The sequence below is a fragment of the Xenopus laevis genome, chromosome 1L (assembly GCF_017654675.1).
Source record: "Xenopus laevis strain J_2021 chromosome 1L, Xenopus_laevis_v10.1, whole genome shotgun sequence".
Classification (NCBI taxonomy): domain Eukaryota; kingdom Metazoa; phylum Chordata; class Amphibia; order Anura; family Pipidae; genus Xenopus; species Xenopus laevis.
The window spans coordinates 16,202,512-16,221,106 of record NC_054371.1 but is presented as its reverse complement, the minus strand read 5'-3'; the positions used below and the strand labels follow the sequence as shown (position 1 = coordinate 16,221,106).

Here is an 18,595-nt window from a genome sequence, read left to right as displayed (position 1 = left end):
TGTACATGGGGATAGGACAGATCTACATATGAACATTTCATACTGTGAAAGTGTATTAAATAGAATGCAAAATAAATAAAACATCGTTTGCGGGAACAAATAAAAGTTTAGAATTGTAAAGTTTAGAATTATATGAATACACTTGAGGCTTTGCGAATGATCATGGTGCTGTATTTGTCATAACTCCAAACTGTGTTCTGCCTAGGAGTATAATCTGTGCTAAATAAAACATAAAGGTTTAAAATACATTCAGTTTGGTTTGGGTTTGTATAACATTGGTCCATATAGAATACAGTATATAGCATTTTAGATTCTACAATATAAAAGGGGGTTGAACAGCATCTAGCAAAAAAAGGGGTTCCAAGGCTGATGACTAACTATTAATTTTTTTGGTGAGCTTATCAAAGGTCAAAGGCTATTTTGGGGTCTGTTTTTTTCACCTTTAAACACCTTTAAAGCATGAAGGACTTGAACCAACATTTACTGAATCAGAACTTTAATTATCTATAGGGAAAATAACCTTCAGAACAGTAGTTCTTCATGATTCAAAACATTTGCTAACTGTAGTTATATGAGCAACATTAAATTTGAAAAATGCCTCTCAATATATCTATAACTATATCTATCTATATATCTATACACTGTACGTCCATATTGTTCCCGTGGAAACCCTTTCTTGACTGTATTACTAGAATCCAGCTGCTCTCAGGCAGAACACTGTTATGTTTACTACCCTCAGTTGTAATTGGTGGAAGATTGAGTCAACACATAGTGAAACAATGAAGGAAGCCAGTGTATAAACAGGTAACCGCAAAACCTTCTTAGTACATTCACACTGAGCTTTCTTGGGATTTTCTCGCTCACCGCAAGTATTGTCCAAGTGCTCCAAGGGGTTACACACAGAACCTCTGATTCCCGAAGTCACTACACTTGGGGGCACATTTACTAAAGGGTGAATATTCACTGCAGGAAAAAGCCCACTTCACCCATTAGTAAATCTTCCCCTTGGTGCATACTACCTAGGATCTACTCCACACAAAGGGGCAGATGTATCAAGGGTCGAATATCGAGGGTTAATTAACCCTCGATATTCGACTGCTGAATTAAAATCCTTTGACTTCAAATATCGAAGTCGAAGGATTTTGCGCAATTCGTTTGATCAAACGATTAAATCCTTCGATTCGAATGATTCTAAGGATTTTAATACATCAATCGAAGGATTATCCTTCGATCAAAAAATTGTTAGCAAGCCTATGGGGACCTTCCCCATAGGCTAACATTGGCCTCGTTAGGTTTTAGGTGGTGAACTAGGGGATCGAAGACATTTTTAAAGAGACAGTACTTCGATTATCGAATGGTCAAATATTCGAATGATTTTTAGTTCGAATAGTTCGATTAGAAGTCAAAGGTCGTAGTCGAAGGTCGAAGCAGCCAATTCGATGGTCGAAGTAGCCAAAAAAACCATTTGAAATTCGAACTATTTTTCCTCTATTCCTTCACTCGAACTTAGTGAATGGGTCCCTAGATCTTGGTGGAGCACAAGTTGTCGTTCTAATTTACGTGTCTATTTCACCATTCCTAAAAGGATGCAATCACAGCATCTGCTATCCACTGTCTACACCTCTTTAAGTGGTTCTCTTCCCCAACTTTACTAAGGTGTTTGTTTTCCAAAGCTTTTTGAGGCCTTACGCTCCAGGCTCCCCAGCACATCCACCCCTCCTGAGTCCAAAGAGGAAAAGCCATGTGCTTCCTCCCTAATTTAACCTAAGGACAGAAACCCCAACACCTGCATCTATGGGAATATATTATTTATCCAGGTTACAGCTACTGACTTTAATTAAAATGGATCAATATAGCATATATATACAGTTGAGGGAGATTAACAAGCTCAATTCCACAGAGTGGTATCAATGGTTTAGACTTACGGAGTTCTATGACATTACACCCCATTCATTAACATGGTAGTCATTATCTTGACAGTGGGGAAAGTGTTAATAAATATGATAAAAAATATTTTTTAGAATACTGCAGAATTTTTTTATACATTTTCTATATTGTTGAACACAGTAAAAAACAGTGTACAGTTACTCAATCTCTAATCAATTATAATACACTGTATTATATGCATTCTTAGTATTTTGAAGCTATAGGTTTAGGTTTTTAGCCTGGGATTAATATTCCATATAGTATAATATTTGATAAAACTTGTTGGTACTGTGCATTTAGAAAGAGCCTTAATAGACACCGGATTTAAGGTTCAAATTGATAGCACAGCTGATGCACTGCTATGATATTCCATTAAACATATTAGATTGTCTGTGTAAAACCACATTACCATACGCTTCTGAGATCCAGATGGTAAATTTCAACAATGATACGCACATGACAAGAGTATTTTTTAATGCGCTGCCCTACACTCTGCACCAGGCATGAAATGGCGCGTGACCTATATTTAAATGTCATTACATTTTTCTCTTGTTTATGTCACTTTCAATCAACCAGCATTTATTTTCTACATATTATAAAAATGCTCTTGGCTTCAAAAAAAAAAAAAAAAATCTTAATTGACCTTTTTAAAAAACTGGAATTAAAAAAGGTTATCTCCAAACAGGAGATCAGAGCAAGAAAAAAATATGCAAGTTAATCAAATTAAAATTCAATGCATGCATTTTAATTAGAGCTTATCAAAGAAGCCCAGTTGTTTCCAATTGAAACACACTGAAGTATTTCTGCAGGAATTATATATCGCAACTCGAGCCACCTAAACTATTTTGATGGATGAAAAAAAGCAGAAATAGTCAAAATTAATTAGCCGTGATTCAAAAGAATATGTGCTTTCTCATTTAAATATCTTTGGCTGTGCAAAGCTGGAATCATTCTGAAGGCTTCAATTTTTTAGGTATATAGAAAATCTCCCTTATTTCACAGGATTGTACAGAAATTGTTTAAATTATTTTTTTTTTAAATATATCTTATTTTATTTTTAGTATTTATTTTTCAGGTTTAGAGAAAACACAGTTCCTATGTAGAATGTCACTAATATATATATATATTAATGCATGTCAGATAATTCCCTTTAGGCCTAGGTATGCTCACAATTAACTCACCACAACTTCTACCCAACTGGTATATGTGCAATACACCACTAGATGGAAAGCAGTGACCCAATATCCATCAGGCACAAGACCACCTTATAGAAGCTGCTGTCCTTGACACAGGTCTATAAAAACATGCCCCTGAATGGGCCCACAAGTATAAAAAGAGTTAACAGCTTCCTTATCTCATGATAACCTGGATTATGGACATCCTACCACAAAACTCCATTCCTGCAACTGGACAATCTGTTGGGGGTATAGGGCAAGCCAGAGTCTCTATAGAAAAAAACAGAAGACTGCATCAACAAAGGGTTAGCATGGGGTTCTGTAAGGTTTGGTATAATTTTCAATCCATCCATGCCCCACTGAGGATAGTTACTTGGCATTCAGTACCAAACATATGGATAATTGTTTTGGAGTGACTGTCCTCTAAATAGACTAACTCCCAGTCCACATTGGCCTTAGATTATTATATCCAATTGCTCCCTGATCCTCCCAAACTCTGCCCTCTTCCCAAAAACTTTTTTTCAGACCCAAATAAAATCTCAATCATCTGTTTGGTGCCCCTATTTAAATGGGCCCTTAACTGGTTCCCCACCCTAATGGTCTTCAAGTACAGTACATAAAGAATACATGCCTATATTCCTAGGCATTTTACAAGTTTTCATAGCTTAAAGGACATGTAAAGCCTACATTTTTCTACCATGTTTATAAATTGGTCAAATCTTGCCCACCCAAGCCACATAATTTGCACTGCATATACCCCCCTCCATTTGCCAGCACCATCAATTTTTCCTAAAACAAATAGCAGCTTTCTCCTGGCAGCCATTTTCCCTCTGACACATCATCAGTAACACGGACATGTGCAAACAGGACATGTTTGCTGTAAAGTTCATGCAATGCAGAAGGCAGGTTTACACAGGCACAACATACTTTGATAAAAAGTTATGCTGGGGTTGAGCACTGTAATGGTTAATCTAACCTCAGGAAAGGTGGCTAGGAGAAAAAAATAGGACCAGACAGCTAGAGTTTCTATGGGAACCAGCAATGCCATCTCTTCATTGGCTGTTATACTAGAGGGTGTGTTTAGTAATCTGAGCTGAGAAGAACTGAGCATGCTTGTGAGCCAAAAGCCAAAGGAAATTCCTGAGGGAGGGGGTAGAGTGGGTTAGAGGAGGAGAAGGAATTCTAAGTGATGCTGCAGCCTTACCGCTAACCTTTTAACAACCAAAAGTGTCAAATATCTAAAGATTCACTGATTACATTTTTGTGGGGGGTTTACATGTCCTCAAAAACGACAATTCATTCACAGTGCAGATAATCAAATGCTTCCTTATTAAAATGGTGATCAAATAGTTTCCCGCACCCACCAAGCTCCATTGTCAGTTGTATGGGTGCAGAGACTTTCTTCTTCCTGTGCCTCTTAGCATTTGTCACTTCTTTTGTTGCTGTGTATATTTATATGTTTGTTCCCTTGTTTTTCGTATCACTGGATTGTACATTACTAAATATACTGTAGCACTATGTAAATAAAGATATACATGCATATGCACAAATACTTTGGGGCAGATTTATCAAGGGTCAAATTGAAAATTCAAATTCAACAGACAGTACAAACCCAAAGTACTTCTATTCATACAGATTATGGCCAACTAACATACAACCCAAATCAGATAGGAGAACAATTTCAGAATTTCTATTCTAAATTATATAACTTAGATGTTAATCAACCATCTCAAGACCAGACCCACTTTCAGATGGCCTTATCAGACTTTTTGCTTAATACGGATATTCCCCAGTTTAGTGCTGAAGATCTAGAACATCTTAACCGAAAAATATCAGCAGAAGAGGTCCTTACAACTCTGAAACATTTACCTAATGGGAAAGCACCAGATCCAGATGGACTACCCAATAATAATTATAAATTGCTTAAACACATCCTGGTACTACATTTAACTTCCTTATTTAATGAATATTTACATGGGACGTCAATACCTGCTACCGATCTGACATCATATCTTACTCTTATTCCCAAAGAGGGCAAGGACTCTAGGTTCTGCTCCAACTACAGACCCATTGCTTTGCTCAACTCTGACTTGAAGCTTTTTTCTAAAATACTGGCAAATAGGCTGGCCCCAATTCTTCCTAGAATCATACATAACGACCAAGTGGGTTTTATACAGGGTTGGCAAACTGGAGATAATATTAGAAGGACAGTAGACCTTGTTGAATTGGCTAATAAAAGGGACAACCAAATGCTTGTTTTAAGTTTACACGCCGAAAAGGCATTTGACCACTTGAGTTGGCCTTATCTTTTTTTCTCTGTTACAACACCTCAATCTATCTGGCCCCTTTCTAACCACCCTTAGAAGTTTGTATAGCTCTCCAACTACTTATCTGAAACTACCAGGTCAAACGAAAAAAACTATACCAATCAGAAATGGAACCAGGCAGGGTTGCCTACTGCCACCACTGCTATATGCCATAAGCATTGAACCATTGGCGAGCTATATTAGAAATAGCCCGAATGTCTCAAGGGTTACTTGCGTTATTCGCAGATGACGTGCTATTGACTATAACTCAGCCCATTGTCTCTCTCCAAAACCTCCATACAATATTATTGAAATATGGGGCACTCTCAGGCCATAAACTTAATGTCAGTAAATCTGAAGCTCTGCCCTTAAATATCCCTTAAGTTAGTCTAGAATACCTGAAGGCAGATTTTAATTATAACTGGAAGATCTCATCCATAACATATCTAGGGACACAGATAACTCCCCGTTATGCAGACCTATACAAATATAACTACATCCCACTGATACAGAAGGTGAAGAAAGAAATTATTGACAACGTGGGCTGTACACTCTCTATCCTGGTTTGTCAAAATTGCTTCTATAAAAATTAGTATCTTACCCAAATTTTTGTATCTGTTTGAGACCCTTCCAGTGGCAGCCCCTTATAGAAGGAAATCCAGACCATGTGCCACCAATACATTTGGAACAATCATAGGCAATAATGACTTTGCTGACAGACAAAGGGGGCTTGGGGGTCCCATCTTTTGCTAAATATTATGAGGCATCCCAATTGAGACAAAAGTCGCACTGGGAACCCTGTACTACATGGGGACAAATTGAAAACTCATGGTATGGAAAGGGACACTTAAACTCACTCATATGGAATCCGGCAAGAACCACCTTACCTTTAAAGGACTTATTTTCCCCTACAAAGTTAACTTTACAAGTATGGGAAAGACTCAAATGGAAACTGAAACTCTCATCTGACAAACCGTTGGATACAATATATCTCAATAATGCCTTTTTCCCACCCAGTCAATTGCTCGACTTTTGTTCCAGATGGTCTGAAACTAAATTACATACTGTACCATTAATAATCTATTAGACTCACATACTCGAAGGATCTTGCCCTTTGCAGACATTGCCAGGAGTGCTACTCGAATATGCCTACATTTATTTGAATATCTTCCGATTAGACATTTTGTCACCCCATATAGCGCTAACGCACAGATCACGGTTCCGACGAAATTTGAAAAAGTGGCTAGGGATGGCTTACCACAAAAAGGCCTGATATCCAGGATATACAAAAACAAAATACTACAGGAGACCCCAACACACCACTCCTACATGCTGAAGTGGAATAATATATTACCACAACCGTTAACAGAGGCTGAATGGAGTGCTATATGGCAGAAGCCAGAATGCTAAAAGTATGGTGACGTGTTAAACAGAAAGAGAACATATACAAGATAATGATGTTCTGGTATCATACCCCCCAACAATTGAACAGATTTTTCCCCGATCATCCGGATACTTGTTGGAGATGGTGTGGGGAAATAGGCTCACTTCTCCACATTTTCTGGACATGCCCTGTAATACAATCTTTTTTGGAGGAGGTGACGAAGCTCCTTGGCACAGTATTAGGCCAACCTGTACCAAAAGACATACCAATTTATATACTGGGCAAGCCCTTTCCCAAGACAAAGAGAAGTACAAAAATTGATAAACCACATCCTGACTGCGGAAAATGTTACAACAGGAACTTCGAGTCTAGAATAGCCTATATTCAAAACACTACGGTACAATTCCTGGAAATATGGACTTCATGGGAACTGCGAAATGTAGCTTAGATAGGCAATAAACCGATGTAGGACATTAGTAAAACCAAGAGTAAGAGTCTTGGGTCAAGTTCAGTCTTGCTTTTGAATGGTCAATTTACCCAACGCTGTTAACTCACTTACTTATGTATTTTGATCTATTTTCAGTGCATATGTAGACTTAAGCTGGCACGCATACATTCTTTACTTAGTGTATACTTTTTTTTTCACTTTGTTTTTTTTTTTATTAACTACTTTCTTTTCTTTTACTTTGTTTTATTTGATGAAAACCCTCTAATAAAAATTATAAGTAAAAAAAAAAATTAAAAAAAAAGGAAATTCAAATTCAAAATTCTAATTTTTGAGTCTTTTATGGCCAAAACTGTCAAAATCTACTAGGGAGTTATTCTAATTTGATTCAAGTTTTCTAGATTCTGATTTTCAAGATTTATCATACACTGGCCCATTTGTAAGAGGGTGAACTAATTTATTTGTGTTTGAAAGTTTATGGAATAATATGTGAATGTATGTGTTAGAAATATTGAGAGTGTTCTGTGGTTAACTGGCCACCAGGTGGTAAAAAGGTGTATTTTATTCCCCCACCAGCAGAGGGAGCCCAGGGTGCTAGAGGGTATAAAAGGCCACACCCTAGAGTTAATGTCTTTAATGGGATGGTGCTGTCAGAGAAGGAAGCTCTGGCTCTGAAGATCTACAGCAGGATGGAAAGAAAGGTAGAACCTAGAATAGCAGTTTGTAGTTAGCAGGCACTAGGTGTCTGAGATAGGGAAGTTAGCACGGGTAGTTTCTTGCTCCACCTAGGAGTGTAGTGGAAATTCGTTTTCCGTGGACAGTTTTCAGGGACCCAGAATATAGGGAAGACACAGGATAGGGTTAAGGAAGCCTGGGGCAAGAAGAAGGCCTATTGGAGATCCCGTTCGGAATAGTAAAGGGGTGCTGGCCGAGCACCGGATTACTGAGATAAGAAGGCTTGGCGGAGTGGTAAGGGGGTGCTAAGGTGCACCGGATTACCGAATCAAGCAGAGGAGGAGTCTGGAATGGTAAGAGTTAACCCTCCCTGAGATCTGGGATAGGCCCTAAGGAAACTGTGGTGGAAACTAAGGTCAGCTGTGGCAAGAAAGTTAATGTTGTAAATGAATGCTGTAAAACCGCAAGTGTGACTGTTTGAAATTTTTGTGATTTTAAATAAACCAGAAATATTTTTATTTCAAATTATTCCGACTCGCTATTGTTCCTGTAAGGGTTTAACAGCTGGAGGTACCCCCTACACGTTAAGAAATTTGACTATTCAAACCTAAAATCTGCCGAATTGCTGTTTAAGTCGATGGGAGATGTACAGAGTCAATTTGAAGTTGTTTGCAGCCTTCCTGACATTCGAAAGCTGATGCAAGAGTTTCGGATTTTTTTTTTTCGGAGTTTTTAGACAATCAGACTTTTTTTGCTCTGAAAACTACGAATTATTTGAGGTTCGGATATTTGGACCTTGGTAAATAACCTTCTAAATGTGTTGTAATTGGCCACAGCTATAAATATTTTGATCACTGCCCTCAGATCATTGAGCTATTATCTTAATGGGCGGGGGGTGACCATTTGAATGAACAATGTATTTTCTCTCTTTCATTATGCAGTTAATAGTAGACCACTTAGCAAAGAAACAGTCTCTCAAGTATCAATCAATCTTCTTTTTAGATGTATTATGTCTATAGTCCCATGGGCATTTTAAATCCACAATTTAAATAATCAACATCTTTATTTGCTCTTTTTGTACATCTTGTGGCACATTGGGATGTTTAAAAACAGATTATCTTATACTGGTCCTCACCAGTGGGAATCTGTGTCTGAATCATAATCTGAAGTGCATCCGAAATACTTTACACTTAAATTTGCCATGGTAATTACACATGTGTTAAACATTCTTTCATGCTCTTTCAACCATAAAAAAATAGAAACATTCCTAATGATTCTATATCAAGAATACAGTGTCAAGGGAATGTAGATACTGTGAAACATAATTAAAATGTATTTCGTTTTATATTTATCGAATGTCTTTCCCACCCTACCCCCTACCTGTACCCCTAAATTGCTCATCATTCAGAAATATAATGTAAGGAGTTCTGGGGGTGCTGGCCACAATGGAGGTATGTACTTACCACCTGCCCAATGACTGGCATTAAGAACAGTGCTGCCTTGCACCTACTGAGCTGTACTATGAACCTTGTGCAGCTTTTTTTTATCCTAAGCGGTTAACATGGCCCAGTGCTTATGATACATATAATAAAAGGAAGCTATATGACTATATTTTTTTGTGCCTAATGTTGGTCCCTAGTGTAGTTTACTAGTTTTATCTACAGATGTCCCCAACCTTTTCCTTGCAGGGAGTGGTGTGCCAGGGTGCTGTCATATAATCTATGAACACTATTGGGCAGATTTATCTAAATTTGGGTTTGTGGGGGAAACAATGCAGACACAGGGATAAAAACACAGACAAAACTGATGCAGCTCTTTTTTTTATTTTTATTGAAGGCTAACTTATTTAAATGAAGCCTATTACTATTATTTCACATACTGTATAGTGATGGGCGAATTTATTCGCCAGGCGCGAATTTGCGGCGAATTTGCGCATTTCGCCACCAGCGAATAAATTAGCAAAATGCCCACAAAAATTCGCCGGCGTCAAATTTTTTTTTTCCGAAAAAACGGGCGCCGTTTTGCAAATTTTTCGCCGTTTCTCGAATTTCACGCGAAATTCGCAAATTTTTCTGCGAAACGGCGCAAATTCGCCCTTCACTAATACTGTATAATGAGTTAATTCCAAGGCATTTTCTTAGACAGATAACTTGAACTTCATAGTTTTAAAGCAGCTGTAATTGTTTGTAAGGAAAGTTAAGGTTTAGGGGAAGGATTATTAATGTGCAAACTGGGAAATCCAAAATTGCTAATTTAATTGTATAACTAAAAGTGTATAAAACATATTCTAAGAGCAAACACATATCTGTGTGTTTTTGATGTTTTTTGCTTAGGGCCTAAAAGTCACTAAGGGGGTTATTTATCAAAATCTGATGTTTTTCTGATTGTTTTAAATAAAAAAGTCAGACCAAACTAGAATCCACAATTTGACCTCATTTATTATTAAAAAAAGCACAATTTAATTGGATAAAATCCCAAATCATACAGAGTTTTTTCCCAAATTGTACAATGTTATGGTTTTTCCCAAAAAGCCCACATTTTTCGGAATCTTGCCCGAAAAGTCTGAAATGTTGGATTTTCAGGCTAATTCTAGCACAGACCACATAAACTTTCAAATAGGTTAGGGACCTCTCCCATTCACTTATATACAGCCTCGGCAGGTCGGAGATGCCATATTGTCAGATTCAGACTTTTTCCAATTGTGGGGTATAATAAATCTTGAACAATTCAAGTTTTTTTTTCTATTAAAAATTCTGATTCTGAATTTTAATTTAATTCTGAAACGGATCACATTATACTTGCAGTTGTAGAAGATGCTTTGCCCAAATGAATGTAAGGTGCATTTTGTGGACCTGCCCTGCCATTAGTTGCAGAAAATTTCCCAGAATAGAGAAATGTAAGTAGCTGGCAAGTACAATCTTATTACATTTCTTATGTGTGTTGTAGTCTGCTTAGACTACGGTCTGAAGTGTCATAGTAACACTTGCTTTTTTGGGCAATGAACCTTTTTCTGTATAAGATCCATCCACAAAGTTTCACTTTGATAAAAAAAAACAGGAGCAAGTGACCAGAGCAAGGTGAACCCTGCCAAATGTATTCAGATCTGTATACACTGCTGCTTCGGGTACAACAGTACACATCTATGTGTGATTTATGTGACGTGTTTCACACTTAGAAGGTGTCAAAAGAAATGTTATTGCATGAGCCATTTACAACCTTCAGGACAGTGCGCAAATTGGTAAGTTTTTGCAACTTGCCCCACAGATAGAAGATTTGATTCAGATTTTTGTGATTCATTTTGCGCGTGCCTCATGAATATAGAGCTACCTGCGTTCTGCAGAGCTGTATTCATGAGGGGAAGGCAGTGGGATGCACAATGGCATTTCCCCTCCTACCCCCTACCTGTACCCCTAAATTGCTCATCATTCAGAAATATAATGTAAGGAGTTCTGGGGGTGCTGGCCACAATGGAGGTATGTACTTACCACCTGCCCAATGACTGGCATTAAGAACAGTGCTGCCTTGCACCTACTGAGCTGTACTATGAACCTTGTGCAGCTTTTTTTTATCCTAAGCGGTTAACATGGCCCAGTGCTTATGATACATATAATAAAAGGAAGCTATATGACTATATTTTTTTGTGCCTAATGTTGGTCCCTAGTGTAGTTTACTAGTTTTATCTACAGATGTCCCCAACCTTTTCCTTGCAGGGAGTGGTGTGCCAGGGTGCTGTCATATAATCTATGAACACTATTGGGCAGATTTATCTAAATTTGGGTTTGTGGGGGAAAAAATGCAGACACAGGGATAAAAACACAGACAAAACTGATGCAGCTCTTTTTTTTATTTTTATTGAAGGCTAACTTATTTAAAAAAAAAACTCATTATAAAATTCCCAAATCTGTTTTTTTTTTTTTTCATGGGAAAAAAAGTTGCATGCTCCAAAAATCGAATTCTAATCTAATTTGCAAGGAAAGGGTAAATAAGATGAGAGCTAATGTAGTCGAAGGATTGGTGAGCAGGTCAGGAGGCTTGATCTTGTAGGGAGAATTAGTTTAATTCCTGTTGGCACAGTGAACAGTGTCCTGCCCACCTACCTCTTAAGTTGGCATGAGGGGGAGTACAGATGTATGTTTTGGGTTCTTTTATTTATCATTTATTTATTTATATTATTTAAGGAATGCTTTCCATGAGTTGGGGGTCCTATGCTCCAGCTTGACGTGCAATTGGGACAATGATGGTATAAGCTCTGGCCCATTCTGTATGTACTATTTATATTTTCACCATTTGTCATCATTTAACTGTTTTTTTGTATATATTTTCTTGTTTGTAGACAAAACTATGGACAGTTTCCTCTCACCTGGATGTCGTATTGTCTTCTAAAAGAGGGAGCATGAATGTGAAAGTGTCATTGACCATATTAGGTTCATAAAATTGATCAAATGAGGGGTGGCTGGAATAATTTAAATATTAAAAATGTAAATCCAAAATATTGAGCCTAACAAACACTTTTCCAGCTATGTACTATTTTCTCCAGTGAAATATATCCATTCTAATCAATCCAAAAGACATAATTATGAGCTGCCCTTTAATATTTGTCAAAATTATTTAGTAATTTTCATTTTATGCAGGTAAAACGTTCAACCTGTTTTCCTAAACTACGCAGTTTAGTTAGTAAATCGTAATTAATTCAAATAACCTTATCCCCCGCCATAAAATTACATTTTACATTGGAAAGACCAATGAAACATTTTTAGATTTATGTACTGTTTCTAATCACGTATTACTCCAGTGCATCTGCCATAGAACAAAGCAAATTATTCTGAGACATAATGATGCAAAGATTGTAGCTACTTCAATAAATAAGTCAGAACAGTGTGCTCATCTAGGAGTGTGCAATGAATAGAGGATAGTAGCTAGAGAAGCATGGGATGAACCAGGCAATAAACCAGGGCAGGCAATGCAGATATTCGGCAGATATTGAACAATTATTTGAACAGATATTTTAAGTTGATTTATTTTGTCTCTTCATGTTCCCATTCTTACATTTTATAGGATACAGTCTCAGTTAGAATAAAAAAAGGAGCATGACTTGCCCTAAGGAGAAATACAAAAAGGTTATTGGAAGCAATCTCTTATTTAACCAAATGATGAATAATAAAACCTCAGGCCCTCATTGCACTGAATAACCAGCATTGGAGCATTGCTTTTAGCAATTTAAAGATTTTAAATCAGATCTGTTGACGTTGCAGTAAGAAATGAGTGATTCAGTATGAATCATAACAATATGTCAAGTGTGAATCGATGTACAACTTTTTTTTTAAATGTTGATTCAATGCCAATGCACATTTATTTAAACCTTAAATTGCCAGTTGTTCCAAATGGAATGATACAAATTGATCCAAATCAAGTTGTGAAAGCAGTTGCAGAGATAGGCTCTTTAAAGCCTAACTTTACAGTATAGATTAGCAAAAGTATTTTTAATGGATCCTGGCAATTTGAATCGATCTGCTGATCTTTTGCAGATTCCCAGTCTGATTTCAGCTAATATAAATCATTCCTAATTATAACGGTTACTTATTTGAATCACAGTGTGAATTATATCATGATTATATGGCCTATCTTTATAAAGTAGAACAAACATAATATTAGTTGGCAGTGATGAACGAATTTATTTGGCAGTCATGGATTCACATTTTTTTACTGCGAAAAAATTTGCACGTGTAAAAATTGTCGTGAGTAAAGTTTTTTTTGATGCCCATTAACTTTAATGCATTTGGACAAAAAAAGTCACAGAGAAAAAAAAGTCCCAAAACAAAATTCTCGCTGCAAATATTTTTTTGACTCCCACTGACTTTAATGCAGTTGGAGTAAGAAAAAATTGCCGCTCGCAAATATTTTTTTTGAAGCCCATTGACTTTAATGCGTTTCGTCATTTTTCTGGACTTTAGCAAGATTCACTCATCACTATTAGTTGACAGTTTTGAGGGGAACATTCACTAATGTTTGCCTTACACCACAAACTGCTTGACCTCTCCTCAAAAAGGAATGAAAGAAAAGTTATATTATGCAAATGATATTTAAGGAATGATTTAGCAAAGATCAAACTGGAGACTCAATATGGATTTATCAAAATGTTCTGGACAGTCAATTTGTCTGAATTTTTTAACAGCTTTGACCTGTCCTTTGGGGCAGGAGTGCCCATACTTTACTAAAGCGGGGTCTACTTTTAGTGATGATGTTCGGTTATGATCTACATCCATAAGATTTGTTAGCATTCTGTTCCATGGAAAATAATACTTAAAGGGATACTGTCATGGGAAATTTTTTTTTTTCAAAATGAATCAGTTAATAGTGCTGCTCCAGCAGAATTCTGCACTGAAATCCATTTCTCAAAAGAGCAAACAGATTTTTTTTTATATTCAATTTTGAAATCTGACATGGGGCTAGACATTTTGTCAATTTCCCAGCTGCCCCTGGTCATGTGACTTGTGCTCTGATAAACTTCAATCACCCTTTACTGCTGTACTGCAAGCTGGAGTGATTATCACACCCTCCCTTCCCCCCCCCCAGCAGCCAAACAAAAGAACAATGGGAAGGTAACCAGATAACAGCTCCCTAACACAAGATAAGAGCTGCCTGGTAGATCTAAGAACAACACTCAATAGTAAAAACCAATGTCCCACTGAGACACATTCAGTTACATTGTGAAGGAAAAACAGCAGCCTGCCAGAAAGCATTTCTTTCCTGAAGTGCAGGCACAAGTCACATAACATGGGGCAGCTGGGAAATTGACAAAATGTCTAGCCCCATGTCAGATTTCAAAATTGAATATAAAAAAATCGGTTTGCTCTTTTGAGAAATGGATTTCAGTGCAGAATTCTGCTGGAGCAGCACTATTAACTGATTCATTTTGAAAAAACAAATTTTTTCCCATGACAGTATCCCTTTAAATATTGCTCATAAGTTAATTTTTATGACTGTATTAAAAAACAACTATTTCTTAAGTAACCGTAACAGAATGTCTGAATAAAAAGAATAAAACAGATGTTTGTTGACAGTGTCTTGATAGCTACTGATCACCAACTAAAGGTCTACTGGTAGATCCCGATCAACCTTTTGGGCACAGTAGGTATGATTGAACTTTTTTCACCCCTTACAGTTTTGCGGTGGGGAAAATGTTTGTGAATCTTCAGTAGAATTCCACCGGCGTTCTGTTTCTCCAAGAAAAATGGTCTTCTGCACCATAAAAAAAATGCAGAAAGAGTCCGATTATTATTATTATCCCTTTGCGGAATCCTGTGTGGAGTCTACTGAACTGTGCCCTTCATCTTGTGTTAGATTTTTCAGATGCAAGGTGCAGACATCAACCTGCACATACTATTTCCCAGGGGATAGAACTGTGTAAACTGGGGCTTGTGTCTCAGATAATATATACAAGGCCCCTTGGTTCTATATATTTTTCAACACTGTTTTGTCCACGGCAAGAAATTGTTTACAAGATAATACAATTGATAACGTGAGTATATTAATAATTAGTAATAATATTGATAATAATTATGAGAACTGGGGCTTGTGTCTCAGACAATATATATGAGGCCCCTTGGTTCTATATATTTTTCAACACTGTTTTGTCCATTGCAAGAAATTGATACAAGATAATACAATTGATAACTTGAATATATTAAAAAATATTAAGGATGCACCGAATCCAGGATTCGGTTCGGGATTCGGCAAGGATTCGGCCTTTTGAGCAGGATTTGGATTCGCCCAACCGAATCTGAATCCTAATTGCATATGCCAATTAGGGCAGAATGGGGAATCACATTTTTGTCATAAAAAAAGGAAGTAAAAAATGTTTCCCCCTTCCCATCCCTAATTTGCATATGCAAAGGATTCGGGGATTCGGCAGAATCCAAAATAGTAGATTCGGTGCATCCCTAAAAAATATTAATAATATTGATAATTGTTAATTGATTACTTTAATATATATGTATTATAAACTCATTATATATCTGTAATGAGCAACTGTTTCATGTTTTAAATATTTTTTTAAGAAAGAGTAGGCTTTAAGGAAATGCTAAAGTGAATGTGGCTGAAAAGAACACTATAGTCTATACATATTGATTCTCCTCCAGCTGTAGTAACTTTGATGAACCTATGATAAGAGATGACTGAGGAACAAAAACACAAAATTTGCACAATTTTTATAGTAACCCAGAGCAAAAACAACTTCATTGTTGTAACAAAAGGACTACAAGTTGAGGATCACACATATTCCCCAGAGACACACCTTATTAAGGTTGTTTCCATAGTCTTGTTTGTAGTTGGGAATTTCCATTAATTTTGACTATTCTCAAAATGTTTTTTGTTGCAATATGGCATTTTTTTGTGGGATTTAATTTTTTGAAGATACCCCGTTGTATCAAATTTAAACTATATTCCCAGCATGCCAGATACATTTGTTTCTCTGCAGGGACATTACCTGGAGTTGGAAGAATTTTTCTTAACTCTGATGTTATGCCACTCACTATTTATGTGGAAACTGTTCCAAATCTATATCCGAGGGAATTTTCAGCTTTACATTTCACAAAACACTAACAATTTTGAAACATGATGACCAGCTATGTCTGTCTCTATTCTCCAATGTTGTTTATTAGAGTGGGATTGATGATTTGACATCAAACTGTGCAAACAAATTATTTTTCACCGGATGGCTCAAGAATGGAGTTCCAGTTTGGCTATGGCATTTGATGTCCTTTGTCCATGCATCCAACAGCTTGAAAACAGTTCCCATTTACAGTATTTTCAGAAGCTCCAGTCACTCAAACCATGTCAGTCGTTTAGCCATCAAATTTTCGTAAAAATATATATTATGTAAGCATTCATTTTGAGGAGACAAATCTTTTCTGCTAGTCTTTCTCACACTTTATACCTGTAATTATCTGTGCCTTACATGCAGCTAATTTTGTTTTGTCACAGCTCTTGTCTGACTTAAAGAATTTAGGTTTGGTTTCTTACAGAACAAAGAGACCTAATTTCCATCATTACTATGTGTGAAACAAGAGATAACAGAGAAGCATTTGCCTTTCAAAAGTTACAGTTATGAATTATTACTGCAAATTGTCGCTAGAAGCTTAAAAGGCTTAAGGATCAATAGACAAGGCAGCCCATTTTCCGTAAAAAAAAAATGTCATTTTAGGACATCAGACAAGAAATTAAAAAAACAAATCTTAATGATTGAAAACAATATAAATAAATATATATATATATATATATATATATATATATATATATATATATATATATATATATACACATACACAGGTATAGGATCCCTTATCCAGAAACCCGGTATCCAGAAAGCTCCGAATTACGGAATGGCTGTCTCCCATAGACTCCACTTTAACCAAATAATCCAAATTTTTAAAAATGATTTTGTCATGACCGGCACCCAATACCAGAACAAGTGCCAAGCACCCTGGTCTCGGTTCGGCTTCACCAGTAGTGTGAACACCGTTGGGCTTTGGGAGGAGCCCTCAGCTTACTTGGGTGCCACCTGGACTTAACGAGGGGTACAAGGCGAGATGTTCTGGCTGGCAAAGGGGCACGGCTGTTGGTCTGGGCAGTTTCTCTCTCTTAAAAGCCGCAAGCGGGGGAGGATTAATCTCATGGAACCAATGCTGGGGTCTAGGTTATCTCTCCCCTTTGAAAGCTAATGGCGGGAGAGGACTAAGCCCTATGATGAAAACCAATGCCCAGGTCGGGAGACCTTATTTTTCAGGTAATGCTCTTATGCCGGGAGGCTTTAGCATTTGAAATTATGACCAGAGGTAAATAGTTAGGGACCGCCATATGGGTTTTACCTTGACGTGGTATGGTGGCTTATCAATCTTATGATCATAATTTTGTAACTAAAAAACCCCCTGTCTTTGTAAATACATGCATCTGCATAGATTACTGATATGACAGGGGACCAGGGAATGTGCATTGATCAATTTTTCTTCTTTTTTTCTATGTCTGGGCACGGCTGTTAGCAGAGTCTTTTGGGCCGAAGGTCACGGTACAAATGGAGCAGGCAAGAGAATCGTCAGACAGGCAGGGTCGAGGCAGGCAGATATTAAGAATCGTCAGGCAGGCAAGGGTCAAATCAGGTTGTCAATCAAGGGGTTAAGCAGGAAGAGTTGTCGTAGGCAGGCAAGGGTCAGGATACAGAATGCAGAATAGTCAGGAACAGGCTGGGTCAAACACGGGTAATCAAACAGACTAGATACAGATCAGACGCACAAGGCGCAGGAACCACTAGAAACAAGTTCTATCACGGGCATCTGTCTGCAGTCAGAATGGGCCTTTTATAGGGAACAGGATTCACGCCAAAAACGTGCCCATTAATGCCAAAACGCGCTGACGCAAACACGCCAGCGTGTTTGCGCCTATAAACAATGAGCAGGCGCGCCGCGCACGCCCTAAGGCAGGCAAGATGGACCACGTGGCGGGCGTCCCCGCCAATGGCGGCGCAGCGGGCGTCCCCGCTGCCCCACTAGACCACCAGGGCATGTAGGTTTTCTTACAGATTTCCTTTTCTGTGTAATAATAAAACAGTAGCTTGTACTTGATCCCAACTAAGATATAATTAATCCTTATTGGAAGCAAAACCAGTCTATTGGGTTTATTTCATGTTTAA

The 18,595-nt window shown here is 37.4% G+C and overlaps 1 protein-coding gene across 5 annotated transcripts in view; it reads right to left on the bottom strand.

Moving 5' to 3' along the window:
* The window catches only part of ctnna2.L (catenin alpha 2 L homeolog), a 1,040,499-nt gene that overhangs the window by 95,645 nt on the left and 926,259 nt on the right, over positions 1 to 18,595 (bottom strand).